Genomic DNA, 15,588 nt, shown 5'->3' with positions numbered 1-15,588 from the left:
ATTTTTCATTATGTTCCTTTCAATGTTACAATACATATTTATACATGCCAAAGCATCCAATTCCATGGACCGAAAACCATTGCCTCCAAAACCATGGACCGAAAACCATTGCCTCCAAAACCATGGACCGAAAACCATCGCGTCCAAAACCATGTGCAAAAACCATGTACAAAACCATAGGGAGGTCCGCCCAACCTAATATAGGGTCCAAAATTTTTTTCCCCAGGGCGCTACCTAGTAGAGGGGGGCTAACCGCCCCCCCTCAAACCCCCCTGTGACCCCCCCGCTGCATATTTGGCATAACGAAGGGGGGGCTCCACCCCCTGTAAACTACGTAGGCTAGTTGTGGAAAGAATATAATACAACCCAACATTATCCCACTTGTTGTTTTCTTTCCACAAGGGGCCACATGAGAGCTTAGTCATTTATCCAGCCCTAAAACTCCCATTGTTTCTCTACACCAAGAGAACTTCTCAGAGCTCACAACTTTTGTCAATGCATCTGCAGTATTCGTCATAGTGTCCACCTTTACCAGCAACACCTTTTTGTCTTCTATCATATCCCTCACAAAGTGATACTGAACATCAATGTGCTTTGTCTTTGAATGATAAGCACGGTTGTTTGCCAGGAAAATTGCACTTTGGCTATCACAGTCTATCCTTATATCTCCCTGTACTAATGCCATACTTGAACACAATCTCTACAACCAAATTTCTTCCTTGCATGCATGAGTGGTTGCCATGTATTTTGCCTCTGTAGTTGATAATGCCACTACAGATTGTTTCTTATTCATCTAGTTGACTGCACCTCCAAATAGGTTAAACACATACCCACTTGTAGATCTTCTCTGATCGAGATCTCCAGCCCAGTCTGCATCAAAAAAGCCACGAATATCCAAAACTCTATCCAATCCTGGTCTTCCTTGGTAGCACAAACCATAAAAAATACCTGAAAACCTACTTCATTGCTGTCCAACGCTCCTTTCCTGGTTTTGACATAAACCTGCTCAATACTCCCACTGCATGTGCAATGTCTGGTCTAGTACATACCATTGCATACATCAGGCTACCGACTGCACTTGCATATGGAACACAGGACATGTCCTCTTCCTCTTCTTGTGTCTTGGGACAATGTTTAGTAGATAACTTCACACCTATAGGAATAGGAACTTTCGCCGATTTACTATCCTGCATATTAAACCTTTTCGGTGTTGTCATGCTTCCTCTGGTTTAATGAGAGCTTCCTCTTTGCTCGATCTCTTTTAATTTCCATGCCCAAAATATAGTTTGCAGCACCAAGATATTTCATGTCAAATTTGGAGGACAATTGGGTCTTCAAATCCTGGATAATTTCTTTGTCATTTCCAACCAGCAACATATCATCCACATACAAGACTAGATAAATAACATGGTCACCAATTAATTTAAAATACACACAGTGATCTGCTTTGCTTCCGGTGAGGCCAAGTCCCCATATAAATGTATCAAATTTCTGATACCACATCCTTGGTGACTGTTTTAACCCATATAGAGACTTCTTTAAGTTGCATACCAATTCTTTCTTACCCTTCACTGCAAAACCTTCAGGTTGCTTCATGTAGATATCCTCTTCTAGATCCTCGTGAAGAAATGATGTCTTCACAACCATCTGTTCTACCTGAAAATCAAAAGAAGTAGCAAGAGATATAAGTAATCTAATAGAAGCTACCTTGGCAACAAGAGAAAAAATTATCCCCAAAATCAATTCTCGGCACCTGGGAATAACCTTTTGCTACCAACCGAGCTTCGTATTTCTCCACATTTCCTTCTGCATTTGTATTCTTCTTGAACACCCATTTGTTTCCAATAGGTTTCCTTCCAGCTGACAACTCCACTAGATCCCAAGCCTCATTTTTGTGCAAAGATGTCATTTCATCAACCATGGCCTCTTTCCAGAGTTTTCCCTCCTCTGAATCAACTGCTTCCTTCATAGTTCTGGGATCATCATCAGTAATAGATAAAGAAAAATTTAAACTTAAAGTAGATGGAATATACCTTTTTGGTTGCCTTCTTTCTCGAACTGATTTTCTCACACTCAGAGTTTGTGGCTCTTCAGCTTTTGATTCCTCCTCTGCTGTAGAGTCTGATTCTTCCTCCTTTAGCTCAAACTCTATCTTCTCAGGTTCCTTTGATGGGACTTCATGTTTAATAACATATTTCACCTCTTTGAACACCACATCTCGGTTGTACACAACCTTCCTTGTTACTCGGTTCCAAAGCTTATAACTCTTTAAACCATCCTTATACTCAATAAAGATGCACTTTTCAGATTTACTATCCAGCTTGGTTCATTTCTCCTTTGGAACATGTACATATGAATCACATCCAAATATCCTCAGATGTGAAAGAGAGGGTTTCTTACCAGTCCATACCTCTTGTGGAGTCTTATCCTCCAACGCTGATGAAGGTGATCTGCTGACCAGGTAACATGCTGTCTCCACCGCCTCTTCCTAGAATTCTTGTCCTAACCTGACACCACTGAGCATGCTTCTTGCCCTTTCCATCAACATCCTGTTCATTCTTTCTGCAACTCAATTTTGCTCAGGTGTGTATGGAGTAGTCTTCTGTCGTGCTATACCACACTTCTTACAGAATTCTTCAAATTCCTTGTTGCAAAACTCTCCACCGTTATCTGACCTCAACACCTTTATATTCTACTTTGTCTGGTTTTCCACCAGAGCCTTAAATTCTTTAAACCTGTCAAAGACTTCAGATTTCTTCTTAAGGAAATATATACATGTATTCCTTGAGAAGTCATCTATAAATGATACATAGTACACAGACTTACCCAGTGATGGAACCTCTACATGTCCAAACACATCAATGTGCACAAGCTCTAATATCTATTTTGCCCTCTTACCACCAGAGGGGAAACTCACCCGATTCTGCTTCCCATATACACAATTTTCAGAGAAATCAAAATCTAGAGAGCTATTACTCATACCTTCTACCATACCTTTACCATGAAGTATTCGAAGGCCCTTTTCTCCAATATGTCCAAGCCTTTGATGCCACAACATGGTCTTCTCTCCAGAGACCACTAGATTTTTTGCTCCACTTTCAGGAACCACAGAACTGTTGCACCCATCAACAATAGTGCTACCTTGTAGCTTGTATAGAGTTCCAATTAGAACTCCCCACATCAATACCAGTGCTCCCCGAACCATCTTGCAGGTATCCTTCTCAAACACTGTTTTTACACCTACATCATCCAACTTGCTTACAAAAATCAGATTTCTAGCTAATGCAGGAATATGTAGAACACCCATAAGTGTTCTAACCCTTCCACCTTGCAACTTCAACTTTAATTTTCTATGACCAATGATTCTAGCCTTCCTATCATCCCCTAAGAAGACATCACCACCATCATATTTCTCATACTCACAGAACCACTCTCTATGGGTAATGAAGTGAAAGGATTCACTTGAGTCAATCAACCATGCCTCATGATCTACATGTGTACTTGAAGAATTCAAGTACACATCCCCACCTTTGTCTGAGGTGGTTTTCGCCTCTGCAGAAGGAGCATCATCAGATCCCTTTCCTTTGCCAGGAGCTTTAGATTTACAGTCCCTTTTGTAGTGCCCTTCCCTTTCGCATTTCCAACAAACCACATTTACAAGTTTTCCTGGATATTTAGATCTCCCTCTAGATTTAGATCTCTCACTCAATGACTTATTTTTGTTTCTGTTCTGGGACCATCCTCGTACAAACAAGGCATCACCATTCTGGCTCTCCATATTTTTCCATCTGATCTCCTTCGTCAGCAAGGCTAAAACTATTTCATCAAACTGCAAGGCAGTTGCATTGCTACCTATTGTAGTAACCAGACTATCCCACGAATTTGGTAGAGAACACAACAAACTGATGCACTTATCTTCATCTAAAATTTCAATATCAACAGATAATAACTGACTTACCACAATATTAAATGTGTTCAGTGCTTTGTCACTGAGTCTCCATCTTTCATCCTCAGGTTATGCAACTTTTTCCGTAGGAATAGTTTATTCACCAGAGACTTAGATTGGTACAAAGTCCCTAACTTGTCCCATAAAGCCTTAGCTGTAGCTTCCCCTGATACATTCAACAATATTGAATCTGAGACACACAATCATATTGTGCTCTTTGCCTTCTGATCCAACTTCTTCCATTCTTCATCGGACACTCCCATTGGTTTGGTACTCGGATCTACCGTGATCCACTGATCTTTATCCACCAACAGATCCTCCATCTTGAGTTTCCACAACTCAAAACGCTGACCATTAAATTTCTCAATCTCTATCTTTCCACTGCACGCCATCTTCTTTCACCACTAGAATTGATTTTGCAGATCTCCCACTGAACATGGTCTACCACAGGCCCAAGCAAAACTCCTAAACAACAAAGGCGTCCCCTTGAAGCCAAAACAACTCTGATACCAAATGTAGGTTTTAACCCCATACAGAAATTACTTGCATATGAATTCTAAAGCACAAAAAATAAATAATGCGAGAGCATAACACATAAGACACATATACACAGAGATTTTCCCTTGGATCAAAAAACTGGGACTACCAGCTTGATTTTTCATTATGTTCCTTTCAATGTTACAATACGTATTTATACATGCCAAAGCATCCAATACCATGGACCGAAAACCATCATGTCCAAAACCATGGACCGAAAACCATCGCGTCCAAAACCATGTGCAAAAACCATGCACAAAACCATAGGGAGGTCCGCCCAACCTAATATAGGGTCCACTACTTTTACCATAACTGGTTCTTTAAGCAGCTTATGATATTATTACCATTAGGTGCTCCTAGAATTCCACCCTTCTATGTAGAAATTATGTAGAAATTAATGTGTAGATTCAATACTGCTCATGAAATTTTCTAAATCACAAGACTTGAAGCTGCTCTCTTGATCCGTGGAAGTTAATTCACCATCTAAAAAAAGAAACATAGACATGAAAAAGGAAACATCAGACATGCACAAAGATTTATCTAGAGGAAAGAAACTGCTCAAAACCCCTTACTATCTGTATTGCATTATTTAGAGAATAGAGAAGAAATACAATTCTTGCTCAAGCTTTAGCACACCTTGAGTGTATAGTTTATCCCTTTTCTTGACTGACAGACCCTGGTCAACACAACCAATTTCAAGCCTTCCCAAGGTCCTATTTCGTTGCGCTGTTCCCTTGGGAAATTGCCCCTATTTTTTTAGGAATTTCACACTCTAGAATTTCACAATTGCCTTAGGTCCTTCCTCTGTCTGCATGCACCACCTTTACACATTGGAATATGCTACAAATGATAGTAAATTTTCTTGGAATCTCCATCTCAACTGGGTAAGTCGAATTCTCTGCATGTAACAATTATTTTGGGCTGATTGATCAGTTAATTGGTTTATCACTGAGTGTGGTTGAAGTTACGCTTCCACAACTTGACCTCCACTAGTTCTTCTAATAGTTAGAACTAGTTAAACTGAAAATAACTAAAATTAACTAAAATAGATTGCTACAAATTAGCAATCAATCATGGAGAACTAAACTCAAGCTTCCCAAACTCGATTTTACTAAGTTAACTGAGTGACAAGTGCCATGCCAACTCATTTAACTAACTCCAAGTATTCTGTTGAAATAGAAATTCGAATTTTAATCTAGTTTGACCAAGGCAAAGTAAAAACTAGATTTTCTTGCTACATTTTTAACACTCACTCTAAAAAAGAAAGGGATTATCAACCACCTCTATCCTGCACCTGTGGAACTTGAATTTTCCTCTTGACAAAGCATTTCTCAAAATATTTGCATCTTGTTCCTCCATTGGAATGTACTGCAACAACACAATCCACCCTCACACACAATCCTATAGATGGTGATACTAGATATCAATATGCTTGGATCGATCGTGAAAAACATGATTCTCAGAGAGTTTGATACAGCTCTGATTATCATAGTAAATCACAGTAGGATCCATTATCTAACCAAACAAGACAACAAGTATCTTCCTCATCCAGATTGCCTCACATGTTGGTTGACTTGTAGCCATGTATTCTACTTCTGCTGAGTTAAGTGCCAATAATCTTTGCTTCCTTCTATACCAAGAAATTGTTGCAGACCAAACTCTAAAAATTCCAACTGATGTACTCTTTCGATCTAATGGACTTCCTGCCCAACCTGCATAGGTGAAGCCACACAACTTCACTCCCTCTATCCATTTGTAGCAAAGTCCAAACTGGGTAGTGCCTTTGAGGTACCGCAGAACATGTTTAGTTTCCCTCCAAAATATTTGGGTTGACCTAACCATGGCTTGACTTCATAACACATGTCTAGTCGTGTGTTCACAAGATACATGAGTGAACCCACAAATTGTCGTTAAACAGTCGCATCCACTTCCTCATTTGAAGTGGCATCCTCTTTCCTCAATTTGGTTGCTAGAGGAGTCTCCATAGATTTGTACTTGTCCATGTGGAACCTCTGCAGTATCTCGTTGGCATACTTTCCCTCAGAGACAAACAATTCCCCATCACCTAGCCATACTTCCAATCTGAGGAAGTAGTGCATGATACCCATGTCCTTCATCTCGAATTCTCTTGTTAGGTCCTCCTTGCAAGATCTGATCAACTTCTCATCACCAGTAAGGATCAAGTCATCAACATATAAAACAATAATCAATAATTTACCTTATACCAAAATATTATAGAGGTTTGCATCTGCTTCACTTTTGGTAAAGCCCAAACCAGTGAGATAGCTATCGATCCAGGTGTATGAAGCACGAGGTGCTTGCTTGAGACCATACAATGCTTTCTTGAGTCTTCACACATGAGACTCTCAATCAAAAGTCTTGAAGCCTTTTGGTTTCTCAATATACACCTCCTAAATAAATCCATTGAAGAATGTTGTTTCCACATCCATCTAGTGGATCTTCCACCTCATTTGTGCAACTAAAGCAAGGATTGATCTAATGGATGAGTACATTACTATAGGAGAAAATGTCTCCTCATAGTCAATCCCCTCCACTTGAGAGTACTTATTGGCCACAAATCTGGCCTTGTACTTTTCTATGCTTCTATTTTCTACCTACTTCACCTTGAAGATCCATCTTGAACCCACAACTGATTTGTTTGCTGGTCTTGGGACCACCTCCCAAACATTGTGCTGCACAATGGATTCATACTCCTCCACCATTTCAATAGCCCATACTAGTTGTTCTACTGCTTCCTCGAAAGAGGATGGATTAGTTTCTACTAGCTTAGTCATAAGAGCCATGCAACTAGTGTACCGATCTAGTGACCTTCTTTGCCTATGTTGATTTGAAGGATTGCCCACATTCTCCGTTACATCTTGCACAAGTCTCTTAGCTTTTTTATTTCTGTTTCTGCCTTCTCTGGATGGTTATACTTAAGTGGCTGTCTCCACTCTCTTCTCCTCAACTTGTGGCTACTCCACAACATCCTGAGGGTCCTCCTTTGGAGCTAAAAGCTCCCCTTCTGGTGGGATCTAAAGCTCCCTCTCAAGACAACACCACAATGATTTTTCTTCATCAAATTTTATATCTCGTCACAAACCTGTCATTTTAAGGGATAGAAAATACACATGGTAGTTGTGGGAAGTTTCTGTGAAACCCAAAAACACCCCCAACTTTGCTTTTGGCTCCAACTTCTTCATTGATTCTTTGCAGACATGGAAATAGATAGAGGCTCTAAAGATCCTTAATTGTGACACATCTGGATTCCTCCCCGAGAAATCATCCTTTGGTGTGATCATGCCAAGAATCCAATGAGGACTCATATTTTGAAAATATACTGTTGCATTGCATGCTTCAACCCATAAGTGCAGAGGTAGGATTTGGTCATGCAACATCACCCATGCTACTCCCATAATGCTTCGATTCTTCCTCTTAGCCACCCCATTCTACTGTGGGTTGTGGGGTGTTTTGAACTCTTGTCGAACGTCTTCTTTTGCAAAAAAATGTTTAAACTAATTTGACACATACTCACCTCCATTATCACTCCTGAGAACCTTCACCTTCTTTTCCTTTTCTTTCTACACCAATGCCTTGAACTCTAAGAAATTGGAGAAAGTCTCATCCTTCTTCCGCATGAAGAAGAGCCAACACTTCTATGAATGGTGAGTAATAAATATAATAAAATACTTTTGCATGACATTGGAGGATGTCGAGAAAGGTCCATCAAGATCACAGTGGATCCTTTCAAGGACTACATGTGCTCTACTGTCCCGATCATGGAAAGTGGATTTTGTGTACTTCCCTAAGGTACAACCTTTCCATGTGTCCTGCTACTCTAGCGCTCCTTTGGGAAGGTTTGTGGTAATCTGTTGCATGATATTCATAGTTACATGATGCAAATGTCCAAGTCTTCTATGCTAAAGTTCATCGACATTGTGGCTCTAGGCCTTCTTCACCTTTATGATCAATGCAACACAATCCTCCACATCTAACTTGTGGATGTTCTCCACCTGAACCCCGATATGCTTCACCTGTCCTGTGGCTATGTTTCTTAAAAACTCCTTTCCTTTGCTGAAGATCACTTCGTAGCCACGATCTCCCAAAACTATAATGGAGACAAGATTCTTACTTAGACCTGGTACAAGCATCACATTCTTGATCTTGAGAGGGGAGCTGACTCCCTTTAAAGGTGACTGTATTGATCCCAGTCGCATTGTACCTTCCATTCATCTCCCATATCGATGTGCATCTGGATATCCTTCTCCTCCAAATCACTGAAAAAACCTCTGTTCCCCATCATATGGAACAAGGCCCCACTATCGATATACCACAAACTTCCCATCACTGTGTTGGTTATGCATGCAATGAGAGTAAAATCAAGCTCGAACTATGAATCCAAGGCTTCACCCGCTGCTCCTCCTATGGTCTTCTTGCTTGCCTTCTCATGTGGACACTTCATTTCATAGTGCTCGAATCATGACAGTGAAAGCACTTGATTCTAGACAAGTCTTTCTTCTTGCCCCCTTGACTCGATTCTGCTTTGGATTGGGATTTCTTTAGTTTCCTTTTCTTTTCCTTTCTAGCCAAGGCATAGTTCTCCTCATCCTTGCCCTTAGATGAAGTCCCATCTCTCGTATTCCTCCTTATCTCCCCCTGTACCAAATAAGGCCACAAACATTCCCAATTTGGTAGTTTCTCCCTCTCGTTCACTGAAACTTGGTTATTGTGCCAGCTCTTGGGAAGGCCTAGAAGGGCTAGGCTAACCAAATGATCCTCTTCTACAATAACACCAACTTGACCAAGTTCATCATGACATGATGTATACCTTCTTAGGTACTTTGGAATGGTTTCATTCCTTTGCATCTTGATATTTCGAATCTTCCCCTTGAGTGCTAATTTCTTGTGGTCATTACTATTTTGGAACAAATTTATCAGTGCTTGCCACATTGGATATATAATCTCTTTCCCATGGATATTAGAGACAATATGGTCTTGTACTCCCTCCAATATGATCCTCCTTTACTTAGCAACACACTTCTTCCATTCTACTAGATCCTTTGCATCATATGTTGCTGGTTTCAGAATATCATTATCAATGAATTCCTTCAACCCATTATCCTCCAGTACTTCCTCCATGCGGTCCTTCCATGAAACATAATTCAAGCTTCCCTCAAGGGCATACTCGAGCCTTAGTCCATTGAAAGCCATCTTCTCAGTCTTGAAGAAAACCCGCGACCTGATCTGCAAAATCGAACCTCCTACACCGACAACTACGAAATCTTGGCTCTACATTGATTCCAACATTGATACCATGTAGAAACTAATGTATAGATTCAATACTTCTCATGAAATTTTCTAAATCACAAGACTTGAAGCTAATCTAATGATTTGCGGAATTTAATTCACCATCTAAAACAAGAACCATAGACATGCAAAAGAAAACATCACATATGCAAAAATATTTATCTAGGGGAAAGTAGCTGCTCAAAACCCCTTACTATCTATATTGCATTAATCAAATAATAGAGAATAAATACAATGCTTTCTCAAGCTTGAGCACACCCTACAAGTGTATAGTCTATCCCTTTATTTGATTAACTGACCCTAGCCAACACTTGGCCAATTTCAAGCCTTCCCAAGCTCCTATTTCCTTGCATTGTTCCCTTGGGAAATTGCACCTATTTTTTTAGGAATTTCACACTCTGGAATTGCGCAATTGCCTTAAGTCCTTCCTTTGACTGCATGCACCACCTATATACATTGGAATATGCTACAATTGATAGTACACTGCTTTGGAATCTCCATCTCAACTGGGTAACTTGAATTATTTGCATGCATCAATTATTTTGGGCTGATTGATTAGTTAACTGGTTGACCACTGAGTGTGATTGAAGTTCCACTTCCACAACTAAAACTCGTTTTGTTCTTCTGACAGTTATAACTAGTTAAAATGGCAATAACTCAAATTAACTGAAACAGATTGCTACAAATTAGAAATCAATCAGGTAGAATTGAACTCAATCTTCCCCAACTCGAATTTACTGAGTTAACTGAGTGAATTGAACTCAAGCTTCCCCAACTCGAATTTACTGAGTTAACTGAGTGAACCTCAATTAACTACCTCCACGTATTTTGCTGAAATAAAAATTCGAATTTTAATCTAGTTTGAGCAAGGCTAAGTCAAAACTAGATTTTCTTTGTATCAAACTTCGGTGTGGTCCTTTCTTTAAAAAAATGAGGACCATGGTTAACTATTGATTATATTATAATGTAAATTCCAGAGCATGCCCTTTCCTACACCTTCATACTGGAAATCCATTACTTAGGTCAATTTGTTGTAATACTGTTAAATCTAAATATTTTTTTGGTTGTTCACTCAATGTTACACAATGGATAGTAATGTTTGTGATTCTCCAAAGCTAGGCAACCATTCGGGAAAATTCACTACAAATTATGCCCATAATATCTCATGTATTTAATTAAATAGGCGTTCCTCTTTAAATCTTACAACTCCTTGCTTATATACACACTTTCCTAGCAAGGAAATTCATGAATCTTTCATTTGAGCCAATATTGAATATATCCCTTCTTTCCCTTCTTTGGAAAACATCCATAGAGAAAATGGGAAAAACTCTATTTTATCTCATAACTCTTATAGATTGAGGATTTACGTCCTTTATTTTATTGAGGATTTACGTCCTTTACTTACAGAGAAAATATTTGCATATAATTTTCTTATTTATTTTTCATTCACTTAAGCCATAACTAAAAGATTCCATAATTTAAGCTTACTTACACTTGCAATTCATGTGCAAAGTCATTTAATTGTTCTTAAATTCCTTTCATTTAATTATCCATCTATCTTCGTAATCTTGTGAAACGTATACACTATATGTGAAAGAATTTAGTGATTTCTATGTAATATATATGAATGACAACCTTTTTATTTAAGTAAATAAAACGATACATGAACTAATCACATACTAAATTAAAAAGTACAAGAACCAATCATTTATACTCTATAGATTACTTATTTTAATATCCAATTACAATTTTTAATAATTCATTGTAAATGATGATCGATGTAAGAACAATGAATTAATTTGTCAAATTACAGATAAAATATTGTTTTGATATCCCATTACAATTTTTAATAATTCATTGTAAATGATGATCTATGTACGAACAATGATTTAATTTGTCAAATTACAAATAAGATATTTAGTTTTCTTGTAGCTTTGTTACAAGCCTGAAATCATATGTATATTAGCACTCCATAAGTATTCATAAAACATATCTGTAAATTCAGAATTAAATAAACAATAAACTACAATTTAAAACAAAAATTATAATGTATAATTACATAAACAATAAACTACAATTTAAAACAACAATTATAATATATATAAGGAACTAAATCAAAATTAAAATAACAATGATCACCTTTACATAGTAGGCCATTTCTAGTTCATGTTTCCATTGTAGAAGCATTACAACACTAACTTTACCCCCACACACAAAACTCTATCACATTATTTATATTAACTTCAAGAAAATAGAGTACAGAGCCTTGGAATTGTTTTTGGGATAACAATTGAGGTATTCAATTTATTTGCATTACATTTATATAACATAAATTTTGCTTTAAATATTATTTAGTAATATCATTTTATCCCTAATCCCATAGGTTTGTAGATGGATTCTGACTATAGAACATATCATTACTAATGGAATACAAATTCTAATATTTTTTTCCTTTGTCATTCTTGGGTATGTGTTATATTCTTTGCATGACTAGTCTGAGGCGTTGTCACATTGCGTCACACAAAACAGGGTGGTAGCTCCCCTGCTCGGGGTTTGAGGAAGTGCCCCTATTTTTTTCATTGCGAACCCAAGAATGGTTTTTCCGATGGTATTTTCTAGATTAGGTCAAGGGAACTACAATTGTGTTCTAATCCAAGGTTACTGGAATGGGGGTTTATGAATGCTTCGACATGTATATAATGTATTGTAAAAGGAATATAATGAAAAAATGAATCTAGTCTTGTTGGTTTTGGGTTCCAGAAGAAAAATCTGTGTATATATTTTGTTCTCACCATAGTATATTTTTAGTTTTAAGAATTCATTTGCAGTTAATTTATGTACAAGGTTAAAACCTCCAATTAATTTACAGTTTTAATAGTTGCATGAAACATGTGTATCTATCTTCAATTGATATTATATTTTGATATGATCATATCTCCACTAGTATATTGTCACAATATCCTCATTGAATTTAAATTTTGACTGGCCCTTTCCACTCGTCTTCTTTCTTTTATAACTTGGTTGGTGAGTAGATATCTATATCCAAGCTATTTGTAATCTTCTACAACTCATGGCTCCTTTGGATACCCACAACTATGAAAAACGATGGTCCTGTCACATATTTTGCTATAGAATATAGTCACTACAACATCAAAGATTCTTGTAGTGGCTTTTTAGCAAATGATTATAATCCAAATTATTAATAAAATATGAAATATGCATAAAAATAAAAAAATTTACCTTAAAAATTATTACTTGATATATTATCATGTAAATGGTAGGATTTTATGGTGAAATAAAATGGAGATAAGATATAAAACATTGTGAATTATGAGCTTTAGAAGGAAAAATCTTGGAAAAAAGAGTGACAAAAGTGTTGAAAGTGAGAACCCAACATCTTCCCCACACAAAATGTGTTGCATGTCATGCAACAAAATTCCTCTTATTATTTATGAAATACTATATCTTATTCCTTTGCAAAAAAATCATAATTGTGTTGCATCAGACATTAAATATGCTCTAAAGCATCTAGTAAGATGTCCAAGCCACAGGTCTTGACCTTATTTTGCTGTTTCTGTACGTTTAGCTTAAGTTTAAGCCTCCAAATTTTCAATTTTCTTTATTGGCATTTTCTATACCGCTTTGTTGCTTGCTCGGCTAATAATTTTCTTCATGCTCTTAATTGTTCCTTTTCCTTTTGCAAATTTTCAACGATAGTATTGAGTTTTTGTGTGCAAAGTTAAGTTATTGCTGTAAAGTTTTTGCAACAAAAAAATGAACTAAGACCCTAATTTTTTTGAAAGACCTCAAATTTCTATGTTGGTAATCAACTAAATTTCATGTGATGTGGATGAAAATCTAACTAATGCACTTAATGTTTTTAGGTTGAACTTGAGCCAAATCAAATTCTATGAGAAATTATAGAATCCAAAATACTTTTTAATTAGCACTGACAATTCCTTGGTACTTTGCCACAATAGAAAAAGCAGCTTGTGTTTTGTTGGAGCGAGTTGTAATATTCAAACCAAGTTTGAAAGTGTAACCAAAAGTAGACTTCTGATCATCAACATCACTTACCCAATCTAGATCTATAAGGCCCACTAAGAAAAAGGGAGTTTCCCTTTTAGTATAATCCATGTTTATTGTTAGGTCCCCCGATTTAGAAAAGAATATGCTTTCTTTCCTTCCAATGACTGTCATGAGAATCTCTCATGAAGAAAGAGACTAAAACAACAAGAATTTAGGTTGGGTATGTTTGAGGACTATGATTTGATGTCATTTTCACTGCTAGTTATTGCCTTTGATCATATAAACCTTTCCTTTATACCTTGTTACTATCCCTTTTTTTCATACTTTTAGTGGAAAAGTCATGTAAAAGGATATAAGGTAATTTTGTTGGTTAATTAAATTTTTTTCCATTTGTTTTTTATGAATTGGATGGATTAAAAGTTGCTTTTCTACTTATGATGATTTAACTAGTCCAAGTAATATAACCTACATAAGAATCTGGTAACCCATCTCGATGATCAGCATGTCCACATGCCTCCAGAAGGAAAACCAAGGCATGGATTTTCCCTTGTATGCCTCAAGATGCTTTCATGTCCATTATAGCATTTTAATGTTTGACATATCATGTGTTATTCATTGATCAAACCTATGGTCAAAGTGTTCCATGGATGGAATGTATAATAGATAAAATTGAGTTGTTCTCACACCATCCAACTTGATTTCAGTCTAAACTTATTGAAGAATCCACTAGACAACCCTCCTTGGTCCATCAAGATTTATATGCAGTATTTCCAATGCACAAAACAAGGGATTTGACAAAGTCCACCTGTGCATCGTGTTGTTCTATGTAAAAACTATGTAACTCAATGTGAACAATGATGCTTGGGTTTTCGATTGTAAAATTGTGTATGTAATTTTTTTGAATATTGTTAGATCATTAGAACAATGGGACAACTTAGGGTTGTGACTATGTATTTATGAACCTCATTTTTTATTGATACAAAGTGTTGATGTTTGTGTTCAGAGACCTCTTGTGCGTGATTTGGTGATGATACTATAGTTTTCAACTAGCATCACTCCAATTGGTAAGGCACCTTAGTTTAGTCCACGTTGGTCTGTTTTTCCTTACTTTGTAGCATATCATTGTAGTGATAATTAGATTGTATTTTTTTTTATTCTGTGGTTCACATGTTTCAATGTTTAGTTTATTATCCACTTTCATTTCTTATGTTTTGTTGTGTGTTTATGGAGACAAGATATCTCACTGCAGGCTTGAGAGAAACTTTGTAACTCCCTATTTATTGCATGAAAATTATGATTTAAACACACGGAAAGAATTGCAGCCTATGTGTGTCAAGGGAATTTTTGTTAACAACCCAATGATTAGATATATCTCATGAATTGTATGTAGTGATTTCATTTGATTTCCATATTTATATGTATTCCCCTTCTTTGACAACATCTATAGAAGGATAAGTCCCACTATTATTGGAAATGGGACTTGTTCCATAAATGATACGTAAACACATGAGTAGTGCTTGAGTGAAATACTATCACTTGTGCCCAAAGAAACATTTCTTTAAGTTTTACATCTAGTGAACAAGAAATTTGTAGCATTGTTTTTGAAGTATTGTATTCATTCTTTAGCATTCAATTGGAAGTTTAGGTTTTTCTTTCACAAGTTAGAAATCCCATTGATGCCCTGAATTTTTCACACATACTATTAGTATCTTGCAAGTCTATGGCCTTGGACTAATGATTTAATGTCCAAGATTTAAGTTAATTAAATT

Source organism: Pinus tabuliformis, chromosome 1_2 (assembly GCF_031772625.1).
Source record: "Pinus tabuliformis cultivar Carrire ecotype Pingquan chromosome 1_2, CPIR1, whole genome shotgun sequence".
NCBI classification, from domain to species: Eukaryota; Viridiplantae; Streptophyta; class Pinopsida; order Pinales; family Pinaceae; genus Pinus; species Pinus tabuliformis.
The sequence above is the reverse complement of the archived record's forward strand: the minus strand, read 5'-3'. Positions refer to the sequence as shown.